The following is a 16,494-nucleotide window of genomic DNA, read 5'->3' on the forward strand; positions in this document are numbered from 1 at the left end:
CATGCGCCAACTCCTCTCCACCATGCCTTGGCCTCACCACCATAACTGATCCGCACATAGGCGCACATAAGTCAGAATTACAATCATCGTGTTCTGTAGGTCCCATACACGTACTACAAATGTTCCATGAAAAAAAGATCTATGTCAAATTCAAAGGATACCTCCAGCTATAAATGTACGTCACAACTAGGTGGCGTATTAGTTAGTCACTGATCATATTTCACAATGAGACTCCATGAAACCCGATCTTCAGTGAGGTCCTAGCATGCAGCAGCGACATCTACAGTAAATTATCTGATATTGCAACCAAGAAACGACATATGTAGGTATATGATATAATAATCCCATTCATAACGTTCTCAACTAAAGTTGGTGAAACAATGTTACAGACGCTGCGTGTAAGACCTTCTTAATGAATTCCAGAAGTATTTTTGAAGAGCACAGGGTTTGTCTGCATCCTGCGAGAAATATAGTACCCCTCTATTCCAAATATATCCTGGATAATCCATTCCATAGGACATACGTTGCGCGTTCAGAAAGTCCAGGACTGAAGTTTTGCATTTGTATAGAACCTAAAACACTTGCATTTGACAATAACACCTTTAAAACGTTGGTATTGCTGTGTTACAAGATATGCTATTGTTTATTATGGCATAATCCGTGATTTCAGGTGCACACCTCACTTTGAAAAAATGATATTACCAATACGTTGACAAATAACACTCAAATTAATACTGTCTCTCAATGTACATATACAAATCGCCTTTAACATTCATATGGTCAGATTACCTACTACGGGTAAGAGGAATGGAAACAGAGTAATACCATTCAAGAAAATTTTTTTTCTTAAAGTATTCGACAGATTCGAAGAGCTAGTGGATTAGAAAAATAAATTAGACGTTTCCTCGTGTTCCAAAGAAAAATGTATTCAAGTTTATAAGGAACAATGATAAAGTATTAACTAAACGAAACACCTGTTAATCTTATTTCACAAACTTTAATATTTATGTGGGAACTAGGTTTTGGGTTACAAGACCATTTTCTATTAATTGATACCAAAGATGAAAACCAAGCAAAGATAAGCATGCTAACTTCTTAAACTGTCCATTCTTGGTAACTTCATAACCAAGATCTCTAAAATTTCATTTTATTGGATGACCGACCCACTTCGGCAGAGCTATGCTATATCAATCATATCTTATGAGTTAAAATTTTTACAACATTTCATTTGTGCAGCTCCCTACTGTCAAGATTGCAGCATATCAGCTTGTAAAATGTCACCGTATTATTTACAAGCATAAACATAATTACATTTCGCAATACAGCTATGTTCATATTTGTACATAATACTTTTACATTTGACATGCCAAAGCGAAGTGATCTTTACGGGATGGCGCTGTACATATGCAGTGTTAAGTGACTTTTAATACTGATGAATGATATGTTGTAAAAATTCAAAATCATAAGATCCGACCATGAGAATATAACTTTGTTGAAACGGGTCATCCAATGAAATGCTTTTCTGTCGATCTTGGCTTATGAAGTTTTTATCAGTTACCATATATTGGAGACCGTCCCGAGTAGAGGTATTTACAGCAATGGAATTTTGTTACGATGTGAATGAAAGCATCCAGATTCTTCACTTATGTAGGGGTTGCATTATTGTCTAAAAAGGAGTGAATAACTGAAATGGGTTTGCTCGTTAATTAGAAAATGTGGGGACGCTCACAGTTGTTACTTAATTTTTAAAATATCTACATGCCTGAGTTTTGCACTCTTTCCATCTATATGTCTGCGGTTTTCATTTATGCAATGTTCGGCAATGGCTTTATTGATGTCCTATTCCTCTGGTGTTCTCTGAGCCCATTGCAGCTTGACCTCAAGGTCTGTCCAATATAGCAACACCGACACTATCACCAAATTTCGCTGATGTACTCCTTTCGGTATAACAACAGAGTCAACAGACCAATGTGCAGCGATATTTCGGCAAATTTATTACTTTCAACTGAGAAATTGGTGGGATAGTCTCAAAACATCGACCTGTTTCTCTGCTAATGTACAGATGAGAATTCATTGGTGTATTCCTGGTGCGTATGATTTTGTGGTAACAGTTGTGGTAGAAGTTTCTGAGAAAATTCTTTAAAAAAAACGACAAATTAGTGTGTGAAACAGAGGAGGAGTGAGGTGGTTCTAATGTGGTTTTCACATCGCTCGGACCTGATTAGGTGCAAGGGGAGAAACAACTTAATTTGATGAGTCACAATTGGCTACTGAATTATTATTTGATTTAAAAATGTAAGTGTTCTGAAATTCTTAATGTTAATTAAGAAGAACTAAAACCTGATTGAAGCACGTTATTCACTGCAAAACATTAGTTTGGAGACAAACGGTGGCATAGATATTCGAAGGCAAAAAATTATAGAAAATCGTGATATAGAGGTATCTTATTTACAGGCAGCATAAATTGTAGAAGACTCAAGTTAGCGCGGCCAGTTACTATATTCCTTGTTCATGTAAACGTTATCACGCAGTCAACTATATTAGCTTATAGACTAACGATCTTCATTACAGATTTTGTGAATACCTTCAGGTTGATATTGAGCATAAGGCTGGAAAAAGTTGGTGAGTTTAAGAAAATCTGTGTGCATAACCTGTTACTACTGGAACGGAAGGAAAATAAGAGCTTAACGGGTCGTCGATGGCGAGGTCATTAGAGACTAAGCACAATCTTAGAATACTTTAGGAATAGGAAGGAAATAGGCGGGGCCTTTTCATCTACATCTGCATCTACATACATACTCCGCTGGCCACCATAGGGTGCGTGGTGCAGGATAACCCGTACCAATAGTAGTCGTTTCCTTTCGTGTTCCACTCCAGGTAGTGCGAGGAGAAAAACTACTATTTTTATCGCCCTTATGCGAAATGCCCGTTGCCGGCAGTCAAATGCCGGGTCTCGTAATTTTCTCAAAACTGCTCGTCGAAAGCAATGTGAAGTTCCCTCCAATGATTCCCATTTCAGTTCTTGCTGCATATCCGTAATACCTGCGTGTTTTCTAATCTACCGGTAACAAATCTAGCAGCCCGCTTCTGAAGTGTTTCGATGTCCCCGACATGGTGGGGATCCCTAACCCTTAAACAGTCTGAAGACTAGTGGGTGTCACTACTGTCTTATACGCAGCCGAGCGAGGTGGGAGCCGTCACCTCTATTGGAACTCGCTACTGTGTTTCTCGAACCATTCGATCACACTCCTGTCCGGTGCACTGTCTTGTTGCAAAATGCCACTGCTGACGAGAAACATGATCGTCATGAAGGGGTTGTATATGGTCTGCAACCAGCGTACGGTACTCCTCGGTCGTCATGGTGCCTTGCTGCACTGGACGCATGGAAGTCCACGTGAATGTTCCCCAGAGCACAATGGAGCCGCCGCAAGCTTTCCTCCCTGCCATCGTTAAGGAATTCTTCCACTGGAAGACGACGGATTCACGCCCTCCCTTCGGCATGATAAAGAAGGTATCGGGATTCATCAGACCATGCAGCGCTCTACCACTGCACTGACGTCCAGTGCCGTTGGTCACGTGCCCATGTCAGTCGTACTTGCCTATGTCATGGTGTTAACATTGGCACATGCATGGGTCGTCGGCTGCGGAGGCTCATTGTTACGAGTGTTAGGTGCACTGTGTGTTCAGATGCGCTCTTACTCTCAGACCAGCATTAAAGTGTGATGCCAGTCCCACCACAGTTCGCCGCATGTCTTCTTTTACCAGTCTGCCCAGCCTACGACGTCCGAAAACTGCAATGAGGCTTTGCCAACTAACCTCATCTGGACCTGGTTTCACTCTTGTTCCGCCACTTGTTGAAGATACTCACCAAAGCACTTCTCGAAAACAAAGTGGTGCAGCTTCTCAAATTCTCGTGCCGAGCCTCCGGGCCATCACAATCTGCCTTCGGCCAAACTCAGATAGATCACGCGCCCTCTCCATTCTACAGACAGACAGCACAGTCACTGATACTACATGCACCGTGCATGTGTCTAACAGTCATTCCCGCCAGGTAACACTGCCATCGACGTAATGGATTTACGTCGATAGTAGGTCGATAACTTCTGGCCTGTTCAGTATATGTATTTCGTGTAACACTGAGGCGAGACCAATTTTTTATATTAAACTCATGTATCCGATTTTCACACCGTAATAATTTATTACTAAAAGCGGTAGTAAATTATCAAACTGAAATACATTGAAGCGCCAAAGAAACCAGCATAGGCATACATATTCAAACACAGAGATATATAAAACGGCAGAAGACGGCACTGCAGTCGGCAACGCCTATATAAGACAACAAGTGTCCGGTGCAGTTATTAGGTCGGTTACTGCTGCTACAATGGTAGGTTATCAAGATTTAAATGCGTTTGAATGTGGTGTCATAGTTGGCGCATGAGCAATGCGAAACTGCCTCTCCGAGGTAGTGACCGAGTGGAGATTTTCCGTACGACCATTTCACGAGTTTACCGTGGATTTCAGGAATCAGGAAAAACATTAAATCTCCGACATTGCTGCGGCCGAAAAAAGATCCTGCAAGAAAGGGACGAACGATGTCTGGAGAGAATCGTTCAGCGTGACAGAATTGCAGCCCTAACGCGAACTGCTGCAGATTCCAATACTGGGCCAAGCGTCAGCATGTGAACCATTGAACGAAACATGATCAATATGGGGTTTCGGAATCAAAGGTTCACTAATGTACACTTGATAACTGCACGACACAAAGCTTTACGTCTAGCCTGGGCCCGTCAACACCGACATTGAACTGTTGATGACTGGAAACATGTTGCCTAGTCGGACGAGTCTCGTTTCAGATTGTGTCGAACGGATAGAAGTGCGCAGGTATGTAGACAACGTTATGAGCCCGCGGACACTGCATGTTAACAGAGGACTCTTCAAGCTGGTGGAGGTTCTGTAATGGTGTGGGGCGTGTCCAATTGGAGTGATATGGGACCCCTGATACGTCCCTGACGGGTGACACATATGTAAGCATCCTGTTTGATCACTTGCGTCCATACATGTCCATTGCGACTTCCGACGGACTTAGACAATTCCAGCAGGACGATGCGACCGGACTTGGACAATTCCAGCAGGACGATGCGACACCCCACACGTCCATAATTGTTACAGAGTGGCTCTATGAACACACTTCCGATTTTAGACATTTCCTCTGGCCACGAAACTCTCAAGACATGAACATTATTGAACATATCTGGGATGCCTCGCAGCCTGCTGTTCCCCCCCGTACTCTTACTGGTTAATGGACAGCCCTGCGGGATTCATGGTGTCAGTTACTTCCAGCACTACTTTAGACATTACTCGAGTACATGCGACGTCGTATTGCGACAAATCTGCGTGCTCGTGGGGGCCCTACACGATATCAAGCAAGTGTACCAGTTTTTCTGGCTCTTCAGTGTACGTCAATGGAAGAAAATTTGCTTTTTGTAGGTAAGTACCACAGTGGTGTAACTATGCATATCATGGTAGGCACTGTGCAGTAAAGAGTTCACAGTATTAATTTATGTGACTACGTGACCTCATATTTACGACACATTCGCTAAATAAATTCCGTAGTGTGGGAGTACGCCACCACTCAATTCACTGTATATATTCTCATTCCGATGAGTGTTCATTTGCAAATGTATATAAGACAGTCCAAATTATTTCCTCTGAATTATATTGATCTTAAAGCCATTATGCATCCTTTAAATTGGTAACTGTGCTACTGGTATCAATGGCGTGCAGAATTATTAAGTGCCATTTATATTATCCTTCCCCTAAGAAAGAAAATGACGAAAATGACTATTACATAAAGCAAAAGCAGGGAAACTGCATTCCTAAAAGCACTTCAGTGTGTAATATATCATTATTTTTGTGCATTTCATACCTCGAAACTACTTTTCTTTAGGGTGGTGATTTGGGGCGTGGGGAGGGGAGCGGGCGAGCAGTTTCACTTTCATTCACTAGGACTATCTTTTGCAATGTCAAAGTAGCACACTTAATTAAAAAAGGTAATAGCCAATAATATCACGTGCAGTGCGAGTACCACTCTAATAAACGAAGGTTTTATTCCATCTTTATACAAGAGAGTCCCCCTCTGAGCTGTGACTACACTTGTCGCAATTAAGCAGAATGCCCTTGTGTTGATGTCTTCAAAGCCTTAATTCATGTTCATTCCAGATGAAAATGGTTAAAATGTCTATGAATCACGAGATGTTGTTGAACGCGATCTGCTTTACAAAAGATATCATGACATTTAAACTGTGCAGGACGCTACGCCTTACTATAGGCACGCAACTTTGGTGGAAGTATGTGCTGACTACTGAAATTCCGTTCTGACCATCTAAATGTTCACTCATTAGGTATTTACACACTGTAGAACGGAAAGAAGACACTCCTTTCCATCAGCGACACAATTACGACCTAAGACAGAGCAGTGAAATGTTACTACACTCCTGGAAATGGAAAAAAGAACACATTGACACCGGTGTGTCAGACCCACCATACTTGCTCCGGACACTGCGAGAGGGCTGTACAAGCAATGATCACACGCACGGCACAGCGGACACACCAGGAACCGCGGTGTTGGCCGTCGAATGGCGCTAGCTGCGCAGCATTTGTGCACCGCCGCCGTCAGTGTCAGCCAGTTTGCCGTGGCATACGGAGCTCCAACGCAGTCTTTAACACTGGTAGCATGCCGCGACAGCGTGGACGTGAACCGTATGTGCAGTTGACGGACTTTGAGCGAGGGCGTATAGTGGGCATGCGGGAGGCCGGGTGGACGTACCGCCGAATTGCTCAACACGTGGGGCGTGAGGTCTCCACAGTAGATCGATGTTGTCGCCAGTGGTCGGCGGAAGGTGCACGTGCCCGTCGACCTGGGACCGGACCGCAGCGACGCACGGATGCACGCCAAGACCGTAGGATCCTACGCAGTGCCGTAGGGGACCGCACCGCCACTTCCCAGCAAATTAAGGACACTGTTGCTCCTGGGGTATCGGCGAGGACCATTCGCAACCGTCTCCATGAAGCTGGGCTACGGTCCCGCACACCGTTAGGCCGTCTTCCGCTCACGCCCCAACATCGTGCAGCCCGCCTCCAGTGGTGTCGCGACAGGCGTGAATGGAGGGACGAATGGAGACGTGTCGTCTTCAGCGATGAGAGTCGCTTCTGCCTTGGTGCCAATGATGGTCGTATGCGTGTTTGGCGCCGTGCAGGTGAGCGCCACAATCAGGACTGCATACGACCGAGGCACACAGGGCCAACACCCGGCATCATGGTGTGGGGAGCGATCTCCTACACTGGCCGTACACCACTGGTGATCGTCGAGGGGACACTGAATAGTGCACGGTACATCCAAACCGTCATCGAACCCATCGTTCTACCATTCCTAGACCGGCAAGGGAACTTGCTGTTCCAACAGGACAATGCACGTCCGCATGTATCCCGTGCCACCCAACGTGCTCTAGAAGGTGTAAGTCAACTACCCTGGCCAGCAAGATCTCCGGATCTGTCCCCCATTGAGCATGTTTGGGACTGGATGAAGCGTCGTCTCAGGCGGTCTGCACGTCCAGCACGAACGCTGGTTCAACTGAGGCGCCAGGTGGAAATGGCATGGCAAGCCGTTCCACAGGACTACATCCAGCATCTCTACGATTGTCTCCATGGGAGAATAGCAGCCTGCATTGCTGCGAAAGGTGGATATACACTGTACTAGTGCCGACATTGTGCATGCTCTGTTGCCTGTGTCTATGTGCCTGTGGTTCTGTCAGTGTGATCATGTGATGTATCTGACCCCAGGAATGTGTCAATAAAGTTTCCCCTTCCTGGGACAATGAATTCACGGTGTTCTTATTTCAATTTCCAGGAGTGTATTTTCATTACATGGAAGCAAGTTGTACAGACTGCTACTTAATGTTCAGTCTGATAGTTTCGATTCTCAGTCAGGGAACGCAGTTACACTAAACAGGATCACAGTGTTATGAATAGTACACATGCGCAACCACTAGGCCTTCATACACTATGTGATGAAAAGTATCCGAACACCTGGCTGAAAATGACTTACACGTTCGTGGCGCCCTCAATCAGTAATGCTGGAATTCAATATGATGTTCGCTCACCCTCAGAACCGATGACAGTTTCCCTCTCGCAGTAATACGCTCAATCAGGTGGTGGAAGGTTTGTTAGGGAATGGCAGCCCATTCTTTCCGGAGTGCTGCACTGGGGAGAGATATCGACATCGGTCGGTGAGGCCGGGCACGAAGTCAGCGTTCCAAAGCATCCGGAAGGTGTTCTATAGGATACAGGTCAGGACTCTGTGCAGGCCAGTCCATTACAGGGACGTTATTGTCGTGTAACCACTCCACCACAGGCCGTGAATTATGAACAGGTTCTCGATCGTGTTGAAAGGTGCGGCATTCGCCATGCTCAAACCCTGCCATCGGACCGCCACATTGTGTACCGTGATTCGTCACTCCACACAACGTTTACCCACTGTTCAATCGTCCAATGTATACTCTCCTCACACCCCGCGAGGCGTCGTTTGGCATTTACCAGTGTGATGCATGGCTTATGACCAGCCGCTCGACCATGAAACCCAAGTTTTCTCTCCTCCCGCCAACTGTCATAGCACTTGCAGTGGATTCTGATGCAGTTTGTAATTCCTGTGCGATGGTCTGGATAGATGTCTGCCTCTTACACATTACGACCCCTTTCAACTATCAGCGGTCTCTGTCAGTCAACAGACAACGTGGGTCTGTACGCTTTTATGTCCCTTCATGTTTCCACCTCACCATCACATCTGAAAGAGTGAACCTAGGGACGCCTAGGAGTGAGGAAATCTCGCGTACAGGCGTATGACACCTAATCACCTGACCATGTTCGAAGTCCGTGAGTTCCGCGGAGCGCCCCATTCTGCTCTCTCACAATGTATAATGACTACTGAGGTCTCTGACATGGAGTACCTGTCAGTAGGTGGCAGCACAATGAACCTAATATGAAAATCATAAGTTTTTGGAGGTGTCCGGATACCTTTGATGACACAGTGTGGTTTTGTTTGGGACGGAATCATAGTGGAGATAACTCCACTTTCCCCTATTACGGCTTAGATTTTTGGAGAGTTTCCAATGCTCTAAAGTGTAGTAAATGATCTGGCAATCTGTATTCCCAACTTGGAACACCTTTATCCACTTCTAGTTTATGAAACTTGGTTCAAAAGAAACGAATTCTGTAAACGGCTGGTTTTCAAACGCACTGCTCCAACAGAAAGGAAGAAAAGACAAAAAATTGACATAGGAAATAAATAACAGCTCTGTCAAATTACACATACATCTTGTATGGAAGAATAGCATTAATGTAAATGAACTGTAGGCATACGCTTTGTGTCGTGTCTCATATCGTCATCCTTCTCAGTATACCGCTGCTGTGTCTGTAAAACAGTCTATTAGCACGTGTTCTCATTCTGAGTTTGTACTTCTTATTTACCCGGTAAGTACGTATGTATTGAGTATTTTTTCGCTGTGTAATTGGTACTATAAGGTCAGTGAATACTGCGTCAGAAAATTACATTAGAATTACAGTTTCAGTAAATTACGAAGCAAGTCTCTCTTGCGTTTGATATACGATCCAGAGATTCCTTTGAACGGGACTGTCTACAACATACATTCAGAATAATAGAACAAAACTTGTGCTTCAGTAAGAAATTGACCAAAGAAGTTGGTATCTCCGGGAAGCATCAGTAAGTGTGTAAATAGATCTTACTTATCTGAACATAAATGAAAAAATTAGTTTTATGTCAGGCATCTTTGGTGTCATTTGTTTTCCCGCTCTCCACTTGTGGTCCTCCCAATAGTAAGAAAGCAAACCAACGGCTTGATTTTACCGCTGTCAAAATAAAACAAATTCAAGTAAACTACAGAAGTATTAAACATGGCACTGCAGTCTTAAGTGCAGCTTTTAAAACTTTAGATTGTGAACGTATAAAAAAGTTTGTGAGAATAGATTTTTTATTGAGAAATTCAGTTTATTATATGTCTCATTTCAGGAGACTGATGACATAATACACATGGGATACAGAGAGATATACAGTATATATCACACTTGCTGAAAAGCAAGTCAGCAATGTCTATGCACCATACTTACCTTTTTACATAGACACGAATGTTAGTAGTAGTTTGAAAGTTACATGACAATGAGTATAGGCCGAAGCACTGAATTAAAACTTTTATCAACCTGGGATTCGAGCTGGGTCTCCTGGTCGATAGATGCCATAACCACTGCATCATCCGGCCTTAGCACAAATTTTTATTCATTCCTTTGGCCTGTATTCATTATCATAGATACAAGTTAGACTTAATATATCTGTAGAACGTATGATTTCCTTTGGTTGAAACACTTACATGGACTACACTGGCATCAAATATGTCAGATTTTATTATTCTTGGTCAAAAATGAGAAGAAAAAGTAATGACGTTTAGACAAGAGTTTACGAAAAGCAATGAAGCTCATAGTTATTGCAAGAAAGAGATAATTATATGTGATATAGTCGAAAAAATGTTTCATTTCGTGAACTGCGAAGCGCGACATTGATATTTATACGCTAATGAACACGGTGAAAGCAGTAGTTTGGAAAAATATGGTCCAATTCATATTTACAAGCAACAGACATGCTGCACATTACAAATTCAGTCTTGGAATCTCCTTCAAATTTTTACTTTAAACATCTTCACCAACTAAAGTGAGATTTTTACAGGTGTACAAATGTGCTAAATAATATTTCCGTGGTTTACTTCAGCTAGGTGAAAAAGTCACAGTTTGTGAAAAATCTACCATCGTTGTTGTGTAGTGATCACTTACGCAGCACTACCCAGAACAAGTTATTGGGTGGTGAAATCCTTATTCAATGAAAACGTCCTAGCATTCACTATAGCTGATTTAGTTCACAGAAAACCTAATTTTGGATGGCCAGACTTTCGAAAATTCGGGTCCATTGTCTCAAGCATTGCGCCATCTCACCATCAGTGAGTCATTACAGATTTCCTCATACAGCGCAGCATGAAAACAATTGAGTAATTAGTTTTTACTGTTACATGCTTTACCCTGACCTCATCTGCCTAACGGTGACGCAGTATCAGGATCTCCTGTGGCTGTTGTCGCGGGTACTGCTTCTACCAGCGACAGACCCCTGTCTTGCGGAGTCACTTCTATTCCATTCCCCATGGCTTTCTTGAGCGTTCTCATCTTTTCTTTCTTTCTGTTCTCGTCTAGTTAGTTAATCTTGATAGACGATTTCTTTTACGTTCGCTGGACACGTTGAAACCAACTCAGCAGTTCCTCTTGTATAGTGTTTTCAGCTCAGCTTTGTAGTTGCACAATGTGCTCGTTTTTAGTAAATCTTTACTTGTAGTTTTGTAGTCAAATTTTTCCCAATGACTTCTTTCACATCCTTGAGTATTTCTTGCTAGGCACCGATGGCAGTGAAATATCTCTATGATTGTTAAACTCACGATTGTTCTCTTACTTAAAAATAGGAATTGGATTGTAGTTCCCCAATCTCTAGCGCTTACGTGCGTCTTTCACATATAGAATAAAATTTTAAATAGCAAGTCTTCATCCTCGGTCGCCATGATTTTAATCCCTACAGCTGCTCCCATATTCTGTCCCAACGATAATTACAATATCAGCTTAAATAATGGACAAGTGCGTAGGTATTGGGCTGTGAGGGTTCCGTACAAACTTAATTGTGTATATAGATTCTTCATTCATCCCAGGAGTCGAGAATGTCAACGAGTTTGTCTGTTATCGATATCGATGCCGGTAAAACATAGGTTCCGGGAATTCCAAGAGTTTTAAGAACGTATTACTTTCAATTTAGAAGATTAATAATCCATGCTAACTGACAATACCAGAAGCACTGATTTCGTCCGCATTCGTTCCCCTTCCAGTTAATACTAAGATTTGGTGGAAGCCGCCAGAGAAGAAAATGGTACAGCCGGCCACAGGGCTTCTGTAGCACAAATGTTATACTGTTCTGTGGAACGCTTCAACAGACATTTCATGTGATATTAGAACCTCATGCCAAACAATGGGAATGCAATGATGAATGAGCGTCTAGTATTAGTTACCTTTAAAACATTATGCACCAAAGCGCCAAAGGAATTGATATGTCCATGAATATTCAAATACACATATGTAAACAGGCAGAAGACGGCGCTGCTGTCTGCAACGCCTGTATAAGGCAACCAATGTCTGGCGCAGTTGTTAGATCGATTACTGCTGTTGCAATGGCAGGCTATGAACATTCAAGTGAGTTTGAATGTGGTGCCATAGTCAGCGCACGAGCGATGGGACTCAGCATCACCGAGGTAGCGATAAAGTGGGGATTTTCCCCTTGACCATTTCACGAGTGTGCCGTGTATATCAAGAATCCGGTAAAACATCAAATCTCCGACATCGCTGCCGCTGGAGAAAGATCCTACAGGGACGGGACCAACGATGACTGACGGTAATCGTTCAAGGGACAGAAGTGCACCCCTTCCGAAAATTTTGACAGATTTCAATGCTAGGCCATCAACAAGTGTCAGTGTGCGAACCACTCAACGAGACATCATCGATATGGGCTTTCGGAGCCGAAGTCTCACTCGTGTACCCTTCATAACTGCAACACAAAGCTTTAAGCCTCTCCTAGGCTCGTCAACACTGACGTTGGACTGTTGATGACTGGAAACATGTTGGCTAGTATGACGAGTGTTGTTTCAAAGTGTATCGAGCGAATAGACGTGTACGGTTATGGAGATAACATCGTGAATCCATGGACCCTACATGTCAGCAGTGTCTGTTCAAGCTGGTGAAGGATCGGCAATGGTGTGGGGCTTGTGTAGTTGAAGTGGTATTGGGCTCCTGATACGTTTAGATACTACTCTGACAGGTGACACGTAAGCATCCTGTCCGATCACCTGTATCCATTCATGTGCATTGTGCATTCCGATGGAATTGGGCAACTCCATCAGGACAATGCGACACCCCATGCCATGAGAATTGCTATTGTATGGCTCCAGGAATACTCTTCTCAGTTTAAGCACTTCCACTGTCCACCAAATCCCTAGACTTGAATATTATTGAGCGTTTCTGGGATGCATTGCAACGTGCTGTTCAGAACCGATTCCCCCCCCCCCCCCCCCGGATTTATGGACAGCCCTGCAGGATTCATGGTGTCAGATCCCTCCAGCACTACTTCAGGCATCGGTCGACTTGCGGCACTTTCGCAGGCTCATGGGGGCCCAACTCGATATTACGCAGGTATGCCAGTTTCTTTGGCTCTTCAGTGTAAATTCAGAGCGAGCCATAGGCAAAGACTATGAGCGAATTATTGTACGTAGAACTCTTCGTAAAAACCTGTGAAGCTCGTGACAACGTGGCGAGGTAGTCGAGTGTCCTTACGCCTGTCACCGCTAGGTGGCAGAGGCATCGTTTTCACTGTGGCAGGGAACTCACAAGGGAACCTCCCAATCGCACCCCCCTCAGATTTAGTTATAAGTTGGCACAATGGATAGGCCTTGAAAAACTGAACACAGATCAATGGAGAAAACAGGAAGAAGTTGTGTGGAACTATGAAAAAATAGGCAAAATATACAAACTGAGTAGTCTATGTGCAATATAGGCAACATCAAGGACGATATCAGCACAGGCGCGCCGTGGTCCCGTGTTTAGCGTCAGCAGCTGCGGAACAAGGTGTCCTTGGTTCAAGTCTTTCGTCGAGTGAAAAGTTTAATTTTTATTTTCAGACAACTATCATTGTTCAGGCACTCACACATAATCAACTTCGCTCTCCAAAATTCCAGGACATGTTCAGATTTGCTTGGACATATGCAGGATTTGACGGTCTACACACAGAAAAATTTGAAAACGTTAAAAACATATGTTTTGACAGAGCACAGAGAAAACTGTGCGGCTGTGAAACTGTTGCATTCATTTGTTGCAGTTTATGTGACACACTCTTATGTTTTCATCACTTTTTGGGAAGTGATTATCACATCCACAAGAAAACCTAAATCGGGCAAGGTAGAAGAATTTACCCATTCGCCAAGTGTGCAAGTTAGGTGGGTCGACAACATATTCCTGTCATGTGTGCACATGCCGTTACCAGTGTCGTATAGAATATATCAGACTTGTTTTCCTGTGGAGGAATCGGTTGACCTATGACCTTGCGCTCAAATGTTTTCGGTTCCCATTGGAGAGGCACGTCCTTTCGTCTACTAATCGTACGGTTTTGCGGTGCGGTCGCAACACACAGACACTAAACTTATTACAGTGAACAGAGACGTCAATGAACGAACGGACGGATCATAACTTTGCAAGAATAAAGTAAGTAAACTTTTCGCTCAAGGGAAGACTTGAACCAAGGACCTCTGGTTCCGCAGCTGCTCACGCTAACCACGGAACCGCGGCGCGCCTGTGCTCGCATAATCCTTGATGTTGCTTATGTTGCCCATGGACTACTCAGTTTGTATATTTTGCTTATTTTTTCAAAGTTCCACAGAACTCTTCCTGTTTTCTCGAGTGATCTGTTTTCAGTTTTTCAAGGCGTATCTACTGTGCCAAATTATAACTAAATCCGAGGGGGGTGCGATGGGGAGGTTCCCTTGTCAGTTAACTAGCACTAAATATTTGTAGATTATATATACAAACTGTCCTCGTGACCGACTCTACCCATGACTGAAAATCAAATCAAGTCCCGAGTAGCTCCTGAGATTTTTTACTTAAGTTTGTAAGGTTTTTTACGTGATACAAATCCAAATTAACAACTGTCGGAAGTTTTCCTTTAGTTTTACTGTCATATCTTGCTTCTTGCCAAAAATTTCATGATTCTAGGTTAACGAAAAGTACCCTTTGTGTTTTGATAACTTAGTTCGTGGATGTAAAAATAAAGTCAGTATCTTTTGATTACCTTGCCTTAGAAGCCTGAATGTATTACTCCACCAAGTGATTCTTGACCTAGGTATGAGATATAAATTTCAGCTTAATACCTCTACCAGTTCTTGAGAAAAACGAGTGCTAGCAGTCACACATATACAGACAGATGGACAAAAAAGTGATCTTATAACCATTCCGTCTTTACCGACTGAGGTACCGAACCCTGTAACTATGAACATTGCTCTACTTAATGTGATTAATCAGATAATCCCAGTCTACTGACTCGTAGAATTTTCCTCTGCTATGCAGCCTTAACCAACAAACAACTAGGTACAGCATTTCAGCACTAAAACTGTGGTCATCGTTAGCTACGCTGTATCTGATGCCACATCCGAGGCAGTCACAAAAACGTGCATTTTAAAGATGTTGCTCCGAAAGTGTCACGTGACTAACGTCTCATATGAAGGTTTTAAAGCAACTCTTGCCAGCATGCAGTATTTCATGACTTCAGTGTGAAAATTGTCACTGCCTCAAACATGTCAGAGAACTCGTAGCACAGTGATTGGAACACCGTACTCACATTTGGGTCATGATTCACATCCCAACCAGACCATTTTGATTTAGCTTCTTCATGACTTTCATAAATCTATGAAAGCGAATTCTAGGACGTTTATATTGACGAGGCAACAACCGATTTCACTAAGCATCGTAGACGTGACAAAAATTCAGAACTTCCGTCCTTCCAAAATACGTCTGGGTACTTAAATACACTATTTAGTGCAACCATCACTTAAAAAGTATAAATTAGCTGTGAAAATGGCACAAAAATAATTATTTATTAATTCTGTATGCACTTATTTAGGCGACCCGTGCTAGAAATATTCAACAGCTTTGATTATGAGCTCCTAGTCCTGTACAATCTCTGCCACCAAGAATGAATAAATTAATTTCATTCTTTACTGGCTGCATTTTCCTTTTGAGACACATAGTACTTCTGTGACTGAATACAAGGTGTTGATAAATATGAATGGTAAAACAATTAATAATAGACAGTTGAAGAGTTTCTAAGATTACAAATGTTACGAACAAATTGCGTCAAGTAATAACCAGACTTTGTGGCACTGTTATCAGATTTCAGTTTGATTAAGAATGTTTCTTACGTGTTTCCTTTTTCAAGAAATTAGAGAACTTTCGGAGAAGAGTGCATAATATAAGTGTAAGAAATACAATCAACCGATCTTGCATATGTAGTATAAGAATTCGAACACCTCAGCACAAATGCGAAATTAATTTATTAGTACCAATGATAGCACAAAAGACCCAAAATAATTATGTACTTCGAAAATTCAGCACCTTTTTCTAACTCTTTGGAAGAGAATAAATGTATGGCTCTCAACCATTAAGTGCATAATACAATTTTCTCTCCTTAGACACATTTGAGTCTACGTTGAGCTTTATTTGACAAAGTATTTGTTTTCGTGGTATAATCTATAGCGCCGTGAGGTTACTATGCAGTGACTAAATCAGTTATAGTGTAGAATGATA

This window comes from Schistocerca nitens, chromosome 9 (genome assembly GCF_023898315.1).
Source record: "Schistocerca nitens isolate TAMUIC-IGC-003100 chromosome 9, iqSchNite1.1, whole genome shotgun sequence".
In the NCBI taxonomy this organism is placed as follows: Eukaryota; Metazoa; Arthropoda; class Insecta; order Orthoptera; family Acrididae; genus Schistocerca; species Schistocerca nitens.